The following is an 18480-nucleotide window of genomic DNA, read 5'->3' as shown; positions in this document are numbered from 1 at the left end:
TATGAGAAAACAGAGAATCAATCTGAAAGAATGACTGCTAAGAAGAAATTATTCATGAAATGATGCCTACAGAAAGTATCACTAACATTCAACAGCACTACAGAGGAGGCAAGAGAAAAGACACTCAAAAACATCAGGCAGGACGGAAGTTGAAAGAACACTGATATAAAAATAATGCTGCCTAACTGCATTGTGAATTTTCTCTTTAATGTAGTCCCTTTGAACTGGCCAGGTGTATTGTTAACACCTATGTGGCACCACGAGTCAGCAGGGCACTCATTCACAGGACTTGAAATAAACAAAAAACTGAAGTATATAGTTCTTATTTTAATTAATTCATTTTGGTACACATTTAAAATAAATAAAACATGAATACAGGGAATTAAAACTCTACCTGAGAAATGTTTACTGTTCAGTATTGTACCTAGAAAACAACAGATTACTGAATGACCTGGGATTACTGAGAGGGCTGTGCAAGGCAAGCACCAACCTGCTAATGCATGGCAATTTCAGTATTATCTTCACTGCAATTTAGTCCAAAATATATAAAATTTTGTAAGACTTCTGTGTTTAGAAAGGAGGAAGAACTCTTCAGTTTATCTCAAATATTTTCTAATCATTGCAGTTCAGCACCTTCTTTTCTCTGCAGGGTGCGTGGCATGCTTTCTAAATCATACTTCAGTTCTTGACACATATTCCTAAAACTTAGAAGCAAAAAACTACCAAAGCACATAAAAGTCAGAAAATGGGAATAGAAGAATCTGTTAGATCAGAGTTTTCCTTCTCTCCTCCACAGAACTAACTTCTACCCAAATTTAAATTTTAAATGTACAAAACTATCTGACATTTACTGTACCCAAAAATGTTTCAGAGCTACAGATATAGCCAAGAACTGCCTAAATACTGGTTTCCCATTCATGGCTAAATGCTGCTGTTTGGTTCATTTTCAGCTGTATCCTACAACATTCCTTTCTGGTTTGTTATTGTAGTGATGCCAATATTTTTAAGAAAGAGAGAGACATTACACATGTAAGCAGGAGGGAGTGAAAGAAACACCACTGCTGCCTTTACTACAGTTCTGCTGTAGTGTATATATATATAAGTTAGTATATATATAAGTACTTACTTTAGGTATATATACTTAAAGAACTGAGGAAAGGTAGAGGAGTGAAAAAGGATTAACATTGTTCCTTGGAAAGTGGGTAGTAAAAATTACTATGTGTCTTCATGAAGAAATATGTATATTTTGGTGTAGGCATAACAAATATTCTGTGATCGTTCACACAACTCAGCAGAGGCCTCATGGTCTGTAACAAGGAGAATGCCATGTGCCAGCTGTTAGTGAGCTGAAGCTGTTGTTATATTGTCTTTCACCCTGTGCACAGTCAATCGTACCCAGCATGCTTTGTGCACAAGACACCATGCCAAATCCTGTGCTATCATTCTTCCCTGATCAATAACCGCAGCCTTGTGGCACTTTGGTTATGACAGAATCAGATACTAATGCTCAAGAGCTGCACTTTATAAGACTTACATTATTGTGTTGCCTCACCAGTGAATTGCCTCCCAAATCTGCACTTAATACAGCAACTAGTATTGCTCTAGAAAGCTGAAGTGTCACTCCTGCATCCATATATTGTATTTTTGGCATTTATTTTCTGTTCAAATTGGCTTGCTATGCTGAAACAAAGTGAGGGAGTCATTTCTACTCCAGCTAGCAAGGTACTTTTTGAGGCCCATCACTACAGCACGAATGTGTCAATCCTTTCACAAGAGAGCTGCCTGAGAACAATAATAATCGATCATAACAGATTGAGCCACTGAAGCAAGAACACAACTCAAAGTTATTCATTATCAGTGTCTGTTCTATTTCCTCTACGAACAAGTAGATTGCTTTGGTTGGAAAGGAACATGAAGATGGCATGACATAACATCATCAAGTTTTGATATATTTTTACACAAAGAAATTTTACACAAAGGATTTCTTGGGCTTTGTTTTTGTTTTGAAAGGATTAGCAAATGGAATAGTGGCTCACCCACCCCAAATGAGGAGAAAAGAAAGTTGCCATAACAGTAACAAAGGGAAAAGCATATGCTTAGGGTTAGAATGTGGAGAGTGGTCTTCTGTCTTACAGTGGGGGAGACATCTGTTCTAGAGAAATACCATGTACTACTTTTGTCACAATCTCTATTTACATTTTGCTATTTTTTCCGACACTAATTGGTTCAGAAATAGCTAGGAAAATAAGCCTTATGTGTAATTAAATCTAATAAAAAGAGGCAAACCTGGATCAATACTCATCCTGCTGGAAGTGAAGGAACTCATTAAGAAGAAGCCTTTGTGGCAGGCCTGCACTCTCACGTAGATTCAGTTTCATGGTTGTGGTGGATGTGGAAGGAAGATTCAGGTTGAAAGCTCTAATATTCTTCCAGAAACAGCTTCTTGTCTGGGAACGCATCATGCCAATGTATATTTCCTTTGGTTTAAACTCTTGCGTTCAGGCAGCAGAAAGGAGGGAAACTGGCATAATATTCTACTACTTTGTCCTGACTTTCTTTCAGGTTTTTTAGGTTTTTTTAGGTTACATGTCCTGCCCAGATGACACAAGTCACGGAGGCTAGCTAAAATCTGCCTTAAATCTGTTCCATGGCCAGTTTAGGGTCTTCTATGCAGGTTAAGAATTATCTGCAACATCTGACCTAGTCAAAGATGTCCCTGCCCATGGCAGGGGAGTTGGACCAGATGATCTTTGAAGGGACCTTCTAACCCAAACCATTCTATGATTCTATAATTCTATGATTCTTTCCAAAAGGTTTAAAAAACATCTGGCAGACTTTGACAAAGAATTGTATCCCCATACCAAATCCAACCTTTTGAACTCAGTCATCAAATTCTGTAGGTGTTTCCTACAGGTTACTGTAGATGGTGCGCATCACTGTAGCTTTCAGTGCTGTGAACGAAGGAGTGCTATGCTCTTCAGACTCTAATAACACTCGCAATCCAAAATTACAAGCTCATGCTGTGCCCAGCAGAGTGGTGAAGCAACCACTGGGAATGGGAAAGTGTCACAGTTCTGCCAATTACTCTAGATCAGTTATGGCTCAGCAGTGGTTGATACTGACAGTAGAAAGATAAAACCATTATGCAGTAGTTTCACTCTTTACTTCATAAAGAACTATTCTGCAGAAAGGGATTACATAGTATTTCATCACACAGAGTATATCACCTATCTCTAAGGTTAATATAAATGTTAGGAGGTCTCTTACTTTTTTGCATCACTGGGACTGATCTACAAAGGGGTCAAGTGGTTTTGGAAACAAGAAAAAAAGAGTTAAATTATGAAACAAAATGTTTCTTTTAGAAAATATGCTTGTGTCTCTCTGTTTAGACAAGGCTGATCTCTACTATCCACTGAAATTTTTTCCATGACTTTTCGCATATTTCTAGGTACAAAAATAGCCCTACCTGTTCCAGTCCTCATTTTCTACAGTACAACCTGAGTGTAGTTGATTTGTGTGCTACTATTCTGCTGGTGTTCAGAAATATGTTAGTTTTATAAACTGAATGCCATCAACTGTGTGGCACAACAACCTTATGTATTTTCTGTGTAGGAAAGAGAATGGCTTGTACTGAAAGGAGGGAAGTGGATCAGAGAGCAATGATACTTAAGAATAAAATTCTAGTCTCAGATTCAGAAATGGCAGTCACTGCCGGTTGATATCTACTCATGAGAGTGGCAGTTTATTAATAATCTGTCGTGTAAAGATGACATATTGGGTGCTGAATTCTGCTCAGCTGTACAATGAAATCTCATCTATTTTATTACCTCTAAAATTACCTACTTTCTGTCGAAAGACTTTTGCAGACATAAATATGTTTCAAAGTTGTTTTCTTAATGCAGGTTTCTTCTTTTTTCCCCCAGATTCCTCATTATTGATAAGATGATCCAACAAAAGCCTAATGTCAGTCTCCCAGTATACACATAGTCCAAATAAATAACAAGTTTCAGTTCAGATACAAACTTTGATAGACTGATAGGGTTATCAGCAGCCAAAAGGACAAGTCATAGTACATAAATTACTTACTGTTGATATGGCAGGGGGAAAAAAGACAAAAAGAAAATTATATCCTAGAAGTTGCATACACCTATTCAAATTATGCATTCAGATGTGTTGCAAGCAAAGCCCTATGTAATTTATCATTACACAAACATGACTGAACTGGGACGAGATGAAGGAAGAGATTGTACTTGAAGAAATCGCTAAGAGTATGGAAATCATATAATTTTCGATTCGCATACACACAGAAATATGTGTTTTGGACATGATGTGCTCTCTTTTCTTACTCTCTAGTTTCATTTTTAAATGTGATCAAAATTTCTAAGGAATTTGATTCAGAACTGCAACATTCTTTTTGAAACCTCTGAAAGGTTGGTTGAATTTGACACATAACAAAACATGAGAAACTTTACTCAGCCTATTTAGTAATGAAGTCTAAACTATAAAAATTTCAAATGTTTTCAGATTTCTTCATTATCCTTTCCCACTTTTCAATTTCAGTGTCATACAGTGAGCTGAGTGGAACTGACAATCTGACTGACAGAAGCTAGAGGCTATTTCAGAAGAAAAATTACCTAAACCTTTACAGCCAACAACCACCGGAAAAATCACACTGAACCAGCAGGATCTTTGACCTGACTCAGAGTCCCAGAGTTTATGTTGTGTTCTTTAATGTTTTTATTAAAATAACTAATTATTTTTAGTTGGAGTTCTAGATTAAAATAATTTAACAGCCTTTTGTTTAAGACTAACATTGCATTTAGTTGTATATATATTTACATAGTATATAAGTGATTTTCTCCTAAAAATTCTGAAGTACTCAGCAGAGATCAGATTATACTGGACTCATTGCCCAAGAGAATGTAGGTGAATGTATGGGCTACATCTTCTTTGAAAATGAGGCCCTAAATCTTTTTTCCTACAGAAAATCATGTATTTGTGGGACCCACCACTCCCGATGGACTGGAAAAAGATTTGTTTTCACTATGCAATTTTTCTGTTTCTATTTCTACACAGTTTCTTACTGAGCATAAAAATTCAGAAAAAACTTCCACAGAACACACACACGCACACAGAAGGACACAACATTTCCTGGGATTTTTATCCTGATATTGGACCAGAGTTACGAAGTATTGAGAAAAAAAACATGTTGGTGAAATATTATCACATGACAACTCCTAAAATAACTTTTGGAAGGCAGCTGTAACTGTATATGAAATAAAAAAATAATTTGCTTCTTATGCTATTTCAGCAAACCAATATTAACCAAATTTGAGCTGGACTCTACAGATCTTCACATGTTGACAATTCAGGTGATACTTTTCAATCAGAATATTCTTTGACAAAGTTTGTTTTCTTCAGGAGCAGAATCTGGATGAAGGTGAAAAGGCAGGATATTATCCTTTGAAGCATGTGTCCAATAACCCAGCAACAGTCTACATACCCAGTCTATTTTTCATTCTATATTTTCAATGTGAATTTTGAATGATCAAATCTCTGATAAACTTGTGCTTTAATTGCACTTTTACTTCTGCAGTGAGTAATGTAACTATTTTCTCTGCTTTTATGCTGAATATAAAATAATGGGAAAACAAAAGAGACAACAGAGAGTGATTCAGTTCTGGTTTCTAATGTCTTAAGCAATAAATTTCATGCTGCATATGGCATTTATAAAGGTCTTTAGAATTTTACTGGTCAAATTCCTTCTTCCCCTCCATTTTTTTGGGGAAGCTGCATTAGGTAATGACTCAGTCATTTATTTTATGTTTTTTACAAACCCAGTGAAAATAATTCATATGAAAGATATAGATATAAATACCTACATACCTAAGAAAGTATAGTATGTGGACCTGACTGACAAAGACTTCTGTGTAAGATCAAGCTCACCAGCAGTGTATGAAAAAGGACTTAATTTACAGGCCACTGATATTAACAGCAGTCTTTTTACTAGGTTTTGGGGAAAATTCCAGAAGAATATGTCTCAGTTCTTTAAATACTGAAAAATAATTAAAATATGTCATTACTTTTTTTTTTTTTTTTTAAGAAAGGAAAGGAAATAGTTACCTTTAATAAAAAAGTTCTCAAATTTATCATAACAAATCAAATTATGTAATTTTAGCAATTACTTCAGTGAGGTTATATGAGTCACTAATTTTCTCTTGAGGCATTACAAAATGGTAGTACAATATCTTTTGGACTTAGGGAAAATTTCCTTCCTTCAGAGAGTTAACAGACCCCTGCTGAAGCAAATGGAAAACTTTTTGCTATGTTGTATTTTAAATCAACTCTGTTTCAGATTTGCAGTAATAATGCTGGAGGCTGGATGAAAGAAACAAATTTACCTTTAACTTGTTATTTATGTTTCCAATTCCACATCCTTTGTAAATGGGAGTAACTCTAAGCTTACATAAGCAGATACTGACATGGCCTTTGAAAATAAGGTAATAACTTCAAATTATTTTTCCCCCTTTCCTATAGCCTGACAACAACCAACAGCAATTGTGTTTAGTGGGATGGCTGTGAACTGTCAAAGAAGTTCAAAGATGTCAGAAAATCAAAGAACAATTGCTAATAATCCATTGACAATAGTAGCCACCCGTGTGTCCATTACTAGTGATTTCTAGTGTGTCAGGAAAGACATGGCTGTCATCCATTGAATAGTTTAAATCATGCAACTGGAGAAATTGATTCCAAAATTAATGTCTATTTAGCAATATTACACCATCATCTCTTCCTTGATTGACTTCATTTAGCTCCTAACAAATCCTTATCTTCTAGAATTTGCAACTCTACATGATAGCCCTATCTCTTGGAACATAAGCCCTGTACCTTGGTCTGTAAGCAAGTTTCAACCTGTCATTATTGCTGGCTGAAAAATAGCAAAGTTCCTTATAAAGAACAGAATATAACCACCACTGCAAAACCCTGAGGACTATAATGTGGGTCTCTGCTTTATGTGAGAAGAGATTAATTCCCACTGTATGTTTAGCTCCATCCACCTGAAAATGAGATTCATGCTGCCTTTTCTTTGAAAGTTGATTTTAACTTCAGAAATAATCAAACTTCCAAGAGATACAATGACATCCTCAGAGGTACAAAAGACAGAATAACATCAAGATTGTATAGCATTATCCTAATGATAATTAGCCCTAGGCTTTGGCCATGGTAGGACTTTTTAATCAATACATCCAGAGTATGCTTACTAAAAAATGAAAGCTGTCTTCAGTACAAAACCATTTTTTTTTTCTGTTTCACATTTTATGCAAGTTGGTAAACTTTTCATTGGTGCTATTCCTTATTAAAAAATGAATTTGGTGAATATATATTGCATTTCAAATAAAAGAAAACTTTTTTTTAGGTGATACATTTTGATCTTTCAGAAGGATAGAATACATTTCAGCAAGAGTCACTTTTTCATGAATGTCACAAAAGTAAAAAAAAAAACCTAAAAGAACACCAGACTTCATGCTTAATTTACATACAACCTTTTACTTTTCCTGTGGCATGACCTACAAAATCTCTAGCCATATCATTTCCCAGTGAAATGCTAGTGAATCTACTACTAAGCGTATTAAAAGATATTTTTGCTGTATTGGCTTTTTCTGTATTATTACACTTATCATGCTCGAAATTTACATTAAAAGTACAAGTGGCTAAGCACTTTTGCAGTGCTTTTAAGAAAATATTTAACCCGTCATGTTAGAAATGTATAACTATTCAGGAGCATGTAAGTCTACCTATAGAGCACATACACACACTTAAGGACTGAACAGGGTAAAATCTAGAATGCATTCAGGAAGATTAATATATTTTTAAACACACATACCCACATATGTTTGTGTTTATGTCCATCTATGCGTATGTAAATAAGTAATCAGAAGTAAAGTTTTCCGAATACCGTGTTAAATATAGAATCTAACAGCAAGGTTTTGCCAGTGAACATACAAGCAAATCTGCAGTAGTATGCCTGATTGATAAATTGTGGTACAGCATTCAGAGGGATTTAGGCAAAATGCAATTTTAAGTTTACTGCTGAAAATTCTGTCTTTAAAAATACTCTTCATTATTTTTAAATGCAAAAAAAAGTTGGGGTTTTTTTGTCATTTTTCTGGATCAGATTATTTAATTCTATAAAAAAATCTAAAAATTATGACATTTCTGGGTGATGAATTCTGATGGCCCCCCTACAGGTTCAAAGCCAAGAAAATTATTTTCTTAAGTGCCAGCTAGTAGAAAAAGGCATCACAAGCTGAACATAAAATAAAAATGAAACCCACGCTCCATGTCAAGTTCCTTCCTTGACACTGCTTTCACTGACATAAAACTACCAAAAATGCGAGCAAGGCAACTATTGACAGTTATCAGAATCCATTCAGTTGCTTAACATCCTAAAAGTACAGACCTATCCTTCAAAACTGTGGTGATTGCCTATTGCCTTTTACAGACTTATCTCAGAACATCCAAAAGATGTCCAGGAAACAGATGTTGCTGTTTCCTCCTATTGTATTTTTTTTTTTTTTTTAATTTAACAATTATATGTAAAGGAATATATTGCATGCTTGATTGGTGTTTTTTTGAGAAATTTGACCAAGGTCCTGAACCTTTATATTCCTTCTTCAACCACATGAGGCAATAGATAAATAAATTATATGTGTGAAAGGAGTTTAAAGAAATTAATATTTGAAGCAGGAGAAGACTAGAAAAAATATTAAGAAGAAATAGGTAAAAGAATAAGAAGGTTTGGCTTTTTGGTTTTGTTCTTTTAGTTGGGGTGTTTTGGTTGTTTTGTTTTGTCTTGGTTTTTTTTTTTTTTTTTTTTTTTTTAATTCCTTTTTATTTCATAGAAAAACATAAATACTGGGTATTAGGGGATGTCATGGACATGACCTTGACATAAGGTTAAGTAAGTTCCTGATATTAGTTTTCCAGTGAAAGATTTATTTTCATCCATTGGTTCTGTATTAGTTTGTGGTTTTTTTCTGATAAAACCTTCATAAGAATGACCAAGTCACTCTTAAGTGAAGGAGAAAGTTGAGAGCATTAATTTATTAAGTAGTATTTTTAAAATACATACATAATTGAATGACAGCTTTTTAAAAAAACATAGTAAGATGCATAAAATCAGTACTACCATTTTAACAATGCCAATACTACTTATATTTGTCTGTTGTCCTAGTTTCAGCTGGGGTAGAGTTAATTTTCTTCCTAAGTAGATGGTATAGTGCTATGTTTTGGGTTCTTTATGAGAAGAATGTTGATAACACAGATGTTTCCAGTTGTTGCTAAGTGATGTTTAGACTAAGTCAAGCATTTTTCAGCTTCTCCTGCCCAGCCTGCAAGAAGGCTGGGGAGGCACAAGAAGTTGGGATGGGATACAGCCAGGACAGCTGACCCAAAGTCACCAAGGTGGTATTCCATATCATGTGACATCATGTCTAGTATATAAACTGGGGGGAGTGGAGCTGGGAGGGACCGCTGCTTGGGCACTAACTGGGCGTCAGCCAGCAGGTGGTGAGCAATTGCATTGTGCATCACTTGTTTTGTATATTCCAACCCTTTTACTATTATTATTATCATTTTATTATTGTGATTATTATCATTATTCATTTCTTCCTTTCTGTTCTATTAAACTGTTCTTATCTCAACCCATGAGTTTTACTTTTTTTTCTGATTCTCGTCCCACTGGGTGGTTGGGAAGTGAGTGAGTAGTTGCGTGGTTCTTAGTTGCTGGCTGGGGTTAAACCATGACATTTGTGCCCCCTTCTTTGAAGTATTTATTGCAAATTACTAAATCAGGCATACCACAAGCCTTTGTTTAAACTTCTGTCTCAGCAAAACACTGTTTAAAGTACAGGATGAGATTTCATCCCTGATTCAAATTTTGCAAGGATTCCTTGATACTTCAGTAGCTGCCTGTATCATTCTAAGTTCTGCTTCAGTCATCTGCATCACTTTTATGTAAACAAATTGCAGGACAATAAAACAATGTAGGAAAGTTCTCTGACAAATCAGCTATACCTACAGTTTACAAACACCACCAGGGAGAATCCCATATCTAATTTACATCATTTGAACTTTGTCAATTTATGCAAAGATTTAATTAGACTATTTATCTTGCTACTTTGAATAGACTGGAAATATTATGCTATTGGAAATGAGCCCCCTTCCATAATAAACCCCAGGCAGTTGCATCTTTTAATTGTTCCAAGTATGCTAAACTTAAGTGATCCAATTTAAACAAATAGTTAGAGCTTCTTTTTTTTTTGCTGGATTTTCCCATAAAGTTGTTGATTTCTGTTGTGTATCATTTGATTTGTTTTTTTTTTAACTCACAGAAAAACTTACTTTTCCATAATTTCATAATATTGATCAATTATTTAACACAGTTATCTCAGTTTCTTATATATTCATAAGCATAGAAACTGCTTTAACATGATGTTGAAACCCTGGTTCCTCAAACCATGAGATATCATTGGTTTTGTGTACTTCTTTCTTCAAAAATACAGCTTTATTATACATCACACACACACAGAGATATATGCTTGTGTGTCTTTTATATATCATCAGTTTTTCAAAACATAGGAAAAAAATTGATTACCAGGAATCTTATATTGGGTAATATATCAGTATTATAAGGAGAATCCTCTAACAGTTACTTCAGTGTATTGTTACTAAACATTTTTTGTGTTTCCTCAACCACCAGATATTAACAAACTTAACAAGGCATGTATTGATACGCTTAAGAGTTTTGACAATGTTAGATTGCTTATTACTACAGAATTTCTATGAGTACAGGAATCTGAATAAGCTCTGTGTTCCAGTACACATTCTGATATTTAGAAAAAAAATAGATTTGATGGATTTGGAATTTAAAAACATTTTATAGGCTTACAATAGACACCTCTAAATCACTTACTGCAGGGAAGATTCTACAACTGTGCTGTGAAGCATTGTTGTGGTTTAACCCCAGGCAGCAACGAAGCACCATGCAGCTGCTCACTCACTTCTCCCCCCGCCCCCTGCCCCGTGGGATGCGGGAGAGAATCAGGAAAAGAGGTAAAACTCGTGGGTTGAGATAAGAACAGTTTAATAGAACTGAAAAGAAGAAACTAATAATGATGATAACACTAATAAAATTATAATAGTAATAATAAAAGGATTGGAATATAAAAGCAATGCATAATGCAATTGATGCACAATGCAATTGCTTACCACCTGCCAACCGACACCCAGTTAGTTCCCAAGCAGCGAACCCCCAACCCCCACTCCCCCCAGTTTATATACTAGACATGATGTCACATGATATGGAATACCGCCTTGGCGACTTTGGGTCAGCTGTCCTGGCTGTGTCCCCTCCCAACTTCTTGTGCCTCCCCAGCCTTCTTGCAGGCTGGGCAGGAGAAGCTGAAAAATGCTTGACTTAGTCTAAACATCACTTAGCAACAACTGGAAACATCTGTGTTATCAACATTCTTCTCATACCTCACTCAAAAACATAGCACTTTACCAGCTACTAGGAAGACAATTAACTCTATCCCAGCTGAAACCAGGACAAGCATATAAGATAGCAATAATCAACTCCACTCCTCAAGGACTACAAGCAAAAAAGCAAGAAAGAATCTCATGGAAAACCAAAAGAAAGAGGTTGGAAACAAAGCTCTCCAGACCTGTCCAAATATTAAGAGAAAATATTTTGTGAGAGTCTTTTGAATCAATGCTACAAATTCAAAATTTCATGCTTTCAAAAGAAGCTTCTAAAACAGAAATATTCTTTGGAACTCAAAGGTTGTAACTCATTACAAAAAAAGAGTGACATGGTAAAATATATCATCATTTCTGTCATGATGCTTTTTGAACTACTACTTTCACACAATGAGTGGAATCACAAAACCAAGTTGACTGACCTGTTCTCCTGGGTTTAGGTTTTGACTGTCTAGGAGCATTGTTTGCTGCCCATGTGTGCAAAGTATGACAGCTATTTGTGTTATACAAATGAGGTTTCCTCATGAGTTTGATGTCAATTGCATGCTAATCATATTGTCCCTTGTTATAAAACAAGCACTCGACTTTATTATATTTAATATTATAACACAAGCTTAAAACACAGGAGAATACTTTGGTAACCTGTTTAATCTTGTTTGCCTCAATAGCTTTATTACATTACTTACTAAATTATTTCAGCAACATGCTAAATGTCAACATACTTTGTTCAAATGCCTTCACATTAAACATAATGCTTCCCAAAAAGACTTAGTATATGGAAAAGAGAAAAAAAGTAAACTACAGCAACCACAAGTTTCCAGTAATTTTAGTTTTCATTATAACAGTTATCTCACTCCCCAAAATTGTCACAATAAACTTCTGTTAGTAGGAAACCATTTCGATAAAACCCATAACATGATAGTTTTACTGTCTACTGCTGCTTGGTACTTATTCGTGCCTAAGAGATGGTTCCTCACAGGAGAGTTAATGTACAAAAATGCAGTTTATATCTGGAGAACCTCTGTCATTTTCACAGATCACTGCCTCTTTTGTTCATGTGCTCTCTCTCACTTTGAAATTACATCAGCTCCTGTGCTTGATGACTATGTTAACATTGGTCCCGAAATGCAGTATGGTCAAGTTACACACGTAGCATTGAAGTACAGTTATGTCATGGTCTCTTCAGTCAAACTGTGCTAAACCAACCAAACAAAAACCAAATAAAAAACCTCCAAAGCCATAGCAAATTCATTTTCTAGTTACACAATAAGAAAAAAAAAACTTTTTCCTCACAATCTTTTGAAACAAAAAGAGATTAATTAATCACTGATGACATCACAGCTGACATCACAGACTGGGTAGGATTTTTTTTTTCATGCTCCAGGAAACATAGTCATATGCTGGAATACAGTTATTCCCAGAACCATCCAAATTCAAGCTAAAGAAATAACAAAAAAAATTACTCACCCTGAGCTTGCAGGTTTGGAACTCAGTAAATAATTCTCGATCCTGAGATCTGAGAAACACAAAACAAAAGCTTTCTATCACCAGTGACTATAGTTAGACATTAGATACACGGCAAAATGAGCAAATGATAGTTCAATACTGCAAGGAATTAACATACATATATGTTAAAGGAAAATCAACTGGCTTAAACCTCGAATTGTACACTCTGAAAGCACATTTTGTGTCAGAAAAGCAGCCCAATAAAAGCCTAAGCTTTCAAGTGTGTTCAGCCTTCCTCTCCCGACCACCCAACAGTCTTCTGAGGAAAAATTAATTTTAATATCTCTCCTGGAACTGAGAATTTGTGAATTTCCATGGAGACCAATAAACTCCAGGGATATCTGGATAGAAGAGGTTCAGACTGTACACCAGAGCAGTTCAAACTATGACTTGATAAGTTTATTTGAATATAAATAGCTCCTTTAGAAAACAAATTACTTTAATGCTCACCAGATATTAAAAAAAAAAAAAATCAGACTACATTCAAAGATTTTGGTTTTAAGAGTGGGAAATCAAAATAATCAAAATAATAATAGAAGATATACATTTCATGTTTGAAAGGGATCAGAATGCTCTGTGACAGCTGATGAAAGTTCATTGGAGTAAAAACAATAGAGAATCTGTCTGGAGGTGGATGTTTGTAAATCTGGGGATGCGAAAATGGAATTTCTTCTATAAAGGCAGAGGAATAAAACAGATTAGTACAGCAAATCTCCTTTCTGATCATCAAATACAAATGATTCATCATTGAATTAACATTCATTTCATGGGCCTGGATGCATTTCTTTATAATTGCTAAGATTTGTTAAATTTATCAATACTATAACCATGGTTATTTCATTAATAAGGTTTGAGGTTACCCATTAGCTTAATAAGAACAATCTAAAATTGATTTTCCTGCAGCAAATTAGTTTCCAACTTTTTGTCTACAGGCATTTTTCTCTTTCCAGTACAACATTAATGAAGATTAATGCTCAAAATTTAAAATCTGGCAAATAAATATTAGAAAATACACAAAATAAAAACATGTCTGAATAATAGAAAAGAGGGATGCATAGAAAAAATGATACATAAATGTAGCATTAAATTTATTTTAGTTTTATGCTAACAATAATTAACATGAAAGAAGAATATTAAATGCTATAGTGGTAATTTGCATGCTTCAGAAGAAGTATGTATGTCTCTGTAATCTTAAGATTATTCAAGACATCCTATTAACAGATTATCCATTCAATGCTTGCAGTGTTGCCAAGTTCTAACAATTTTTGCATGGTGTTTTCATTAGATATATTAGGTTTGTGTTTTGTTTTTTTGTTGTTGTTGTTGGTGGTGGTGGTTTTTGTTGGTTTGCTTTTTTTTTCATGGCTCAAGGAATGACAGATTTTTTTCCAAAGTATTTTAGACATGTTCAAGAAAGAACTTGAGGATAAAAATGTATATATTTGGCCTTTTTTTATCTTAAAAAAAAAGTCAGGTTATTTTTATTTTTAAAGTTTCTAACAAACTCTTGAGCTGGACATTTAAAAGTGAAAATCACATGGGTCTTGCAGAATCTTGCCAATGTTTCCTAGTTAAAGACCTCAGAATTTCCACCACAACAATGCATTCAGTCTTAGGTCTCTTAAGCTGCTGGACACTCTGGTCTGTCACTGCAGAAGCCATCATGCAATATTGCCATTAAATTCAAGGGTGGGGGGAGAAAAAAAAGACCGAACTCAACAAAGCTCCTATCTTAAGAGTTTAACTTACTCTTATCTGCAAATAAAATTTCCCAGGACATTCTTTTGTATTTTGTAACTTTCTTCCCTTCCTGTTTCTTTCCTTATGAAAGCAGCAGTATATGACCACTAACAGGAGTATCATAACACAAGTGAAAAAATGCCTCTTAAGCCAAATATACTTTGCAAACTGTTGGTCTAAAAAAGTCTAAATCAATCTGTGGCTCACAACACCTTTTTTCTATTTCATTATTTTGAATCTGTGTGGGAACAATTATGCTAGAATATTTTGCTATACTTTTAACCCATTGAAAAAAAGAGTTATTTAGGATTGAAATTGTGTGGAAAAACTTAAATCTTATTACCTTCCCTTCAGAAAGTCATTCCATTATACCACCAATCTAATCCTTACATAGAAAACCTCCAAGGCCTTTAAACTAGGAAATTACAGGTTAATAATCCTCAAGCATAATCCTACTTCTGCTGTGAACTAAAATATTGATCTAGAAAAGTCACAAATTCTTTCTGTCCAAAAACTTTCCTGCTCTGTAAAATCATCTTGGGAGTTTCAATTAAACTTCCTCATTTACTTTGAGAGGTTTAGATGAAAAGCGCTGGTTTTTTATTTCTATTTATATAAAAATAAAATATCAATAACATAGTTCATTGTATTGTATTGCCAGCAAATTAATCACACTTTGGAGAGAATAGGAACTCTACCTCCTGAAAGTAATTTGGTTTTATTTTAAGTGAAAAGTGATTTATTTTCCAAGTTTGCAAGCTCACACAATTCAGGGCATTATTCAGCAACATTTAAATGCTTAGCCAGTTCCCACTTTTGTAGGATGTTGCTTTAACAGTTGTCAAATTTTTTAAAGCTTCTTTTTCCTGAAATTCTTTAAATTTCATAAGACCTCTGCTGTCTACAATCATCACAATTTTAGAAAGCAAGCAGGAGGCTATTATCCTGTGAAAATGTTTTCTTTTATTGACACTATCACTTAATTAAAAATCACTGATAAGAATGATCATTAACTAAGTAGACTACTGTATTTTCAAGCTCCTTTTATAACACCCCTTATTTAAAGGCACGAGGGGAACTACAAGACAGTAACAACTACTGCTATGATGACGCAGTACTGGTCAATGTTAGCATACGTTTCTTTCAATGGGTCAGAAAAGAAAGAAGGGATTAAAACTTTTCTTTCAATGGTCTTTTTGCACTTTACCTTGGAAATACTGGTGGTAAATCAGCATAGAAAACAAGACCCACTAGTCTGATGATGATGATTACCAAGACAAATTCCAGTAAGAATTCTAGCAATGTTCATTATCACCTTACTTCCATTAATTCTTATTTCCTTGTGCAACAGTTGCACCAACTATCAACAATAAAAAAATGCTTCTTTACTCACTGATACTTAAATTCAGTTACAGAAAAAATGTGATCCAAAATCTTATTTCATTCCCATTAGATAGTATCCTGAAACATCCACATCAAAATGAGGATATAATTTAAAATTAAGTGTTTTCCAAGTAGGCTGTGAAAGAGTTAGGAATTTTTAACATTTCATTCAAGTGTAATTTATTTTTCTGCAGCAATTTCTACTTAGTTTTTGTATGTCTAAAATATTTTGCTACTTTTGGAGAATAGAAGATCCTCCTCTCTCTATTCTCTTTATGAAATTTCTTGGATTTTTAGAGAAATAATATAATGTAAAAGAGACAGGTGATAGCTTCATAGATTATTCTGATATCTGGTTCTTTCACAACTGAAAACAGATGCAAGTACAGCCTACAGTAAAAGCAGTAGGAATGCATTTTGTTTAGGACTGCTCTGTCATTTTACCTGATAACTGTGTTCCCTTCACTTAAAAAAAACTGAACAGTCCCTACTGATTTCCAAACATGTTTTTGATCCACAGGTTTTAAGTATTGCACTAGTTTTCCAACAATAGCCTTTTCACAACCTTTTTCTGTTCTTGCTGAATCAAAATCTTTGTCAATCTGATAAAATTTGTTGAAAAGGCAAAGAGTCTCAAAAAGTTCCATTAAATTTTATAATTCCATTTTCATAATGTGTTGAGGGAATATTCTGGTTTATGGCAAAACACAGTCTTAGGTATTTCAAAGCCTAAAAATTAAAAAAGGTATCCAATTCAATTATTTTATGGAGATTATCTTCATAATAAATCACATAAACTTCTTGGCAGGTAATCTGTACTTGTATAAAATACCTCTTTTTCCCTTCTCATTATTAACCTCAAAGGAAAATCCAGCTTTGTTGCCAAAATGTTATGGTTTGGGCTTCCCTAACACAACGTAGAGCCTATATTTTACATGACAACACTATCAAATATTTTTTGTTAAAGGCTAACTTTTTCTTGCAGTATCTCTTTGGCAATTCTTTTTGTTTATGTGAACTGGAAAGGCTACATCTGGACTTCAGGGCAGATACTCTCCACCTTAACTCTGGTGGTCATGATGCCCAGATACACATGGTAGACTATGTTATTATTATTTACCAGGGTGAAATCTCACCATGCACTTTCCCCTTACATAGTTGCCATTAAAAGTAATCTCAGATGTATAGGGCAGGCAAGGAAGGAACTATGGTATACTTAAATAGGTTCTGAAATTTGCATGGTTCGAGAAGCAGTAGTGTGGGATCTACTAAAGAATTTGTCTGTGCTGTACTGGAACTTGCAGTATGAAGCTGTGTTAAACTTTTGTATTGCTGCGCTCTATCCAGTTATTTCTGTTTTGTTTCTGTGCATTTTGTGATGGTATTCTTGCATTTTTGTTGTATACTGTTGATTTTGAATAAGCTTTCTCATTTGCCAAGATTTTAGTAAATTCTAATCCTATCCTCTGGGGCATTTACAATCTTGCCCAGCTGCCTGTCAGCTACCTATTTTTAAAGCTTGTGGTTTCTTCCATCATTCAAATCTCTCTTTTTTTTTTTTAAACACTGAAAACCAACATGGCCAAAACAGACCTCTGCAGGACCCCCAGCTGAAATGATTATATAGTGATTCCTTGTTAACTGAAAGCAATTTTTCAAACAGTTGGTGGTTACATCTGATTCATATTTTGCTGGTCTTCTTAAAAGAGTATACTAGTACACACACCCTATATCCCCCTTAATAAAAACATAATTATATCATATTTACTTTATTTTCCCACATGGAAAAAATCATGCTTTAGCACTTTATAAAAAAATTTGCCTTATGGAGACAAAAGAATAAAAAACATTTTAGAAAAAGTAATTCTTCTCTCATAATTAGCACCATTTTTAAACAGCTTGAATTTTCCTCAAGCTGCACTGAAATTAACATTTGCTTTTGCCACAACATTGTTAATTTTAAAGTCAGAGTTGCAGGTGGCTTGGCACTGTAGTTATACACACCTTCATAAACGGTTATCTGTAAAACTTCTACCATGGGTTAAGAATGTATATACAAGTATCAGAGTACACATTATACTCTAAATATACACTCCTTAATAATGATAGCTTCTTTGTATGCCTGTGCTCATGGAATTGATTTTAAATAGAGGACAAATCTAAGCAAACATGATGTAGACCCTTCTGGAGATATTCTATTTGATTTTTGAAGTAAGAATGGTTTATGTCAGTTTAGACTAACATCTTTCATGTTTGACTCGGTTCTTGCTAACAATTTGAAATCAGAGGAGCAAGACAGGTTTTCACATG

The 18480-nt window shown here is 34.4% G+C and overlaps 1 protein-coding gene across 25 annotated transcripts in view; it reads right to left on the bottom strand.

Annotated features, from left to right (window-relative positions):
- PTPRD (protein tyrosine phosphatase receptor type D) overlaps nt 1-18480 on the bottom strand; it is a 1286084-nt gene that overhangs the window by 727200 nt on the left and 540404 nt on the right. For all 25 annotated transcript variants that reach the window (XM_041120674.1, XM_041120677.1, XM_041120678.1 and 22 more), the window contains exon 6: nt 13009-13057. The gene's annotated coding sequence lies outside the window, so the exon portion shown is untranslated. The remainder of the gene's footprint in view (nt 1-13008; nt 13058-18480) is intronic.

Source organism: Aquila chrysaetos, chromosome Z (genome assembly GCF_900496995.4).
Source record: "Aquila chrysaetos chrysaetos chromosome Z, bAquChr1.4, whole genome shotgun sequence".
Lineage (NCBI taxonomy): Eukaryota > Metazoa > Chordata > Aves > Accipitriformes > Accipitridae > Aquila > Aquila chrysaetos.
This window is presented reverse-complemented; position numbering and strand designations above follow the sequence as displayed.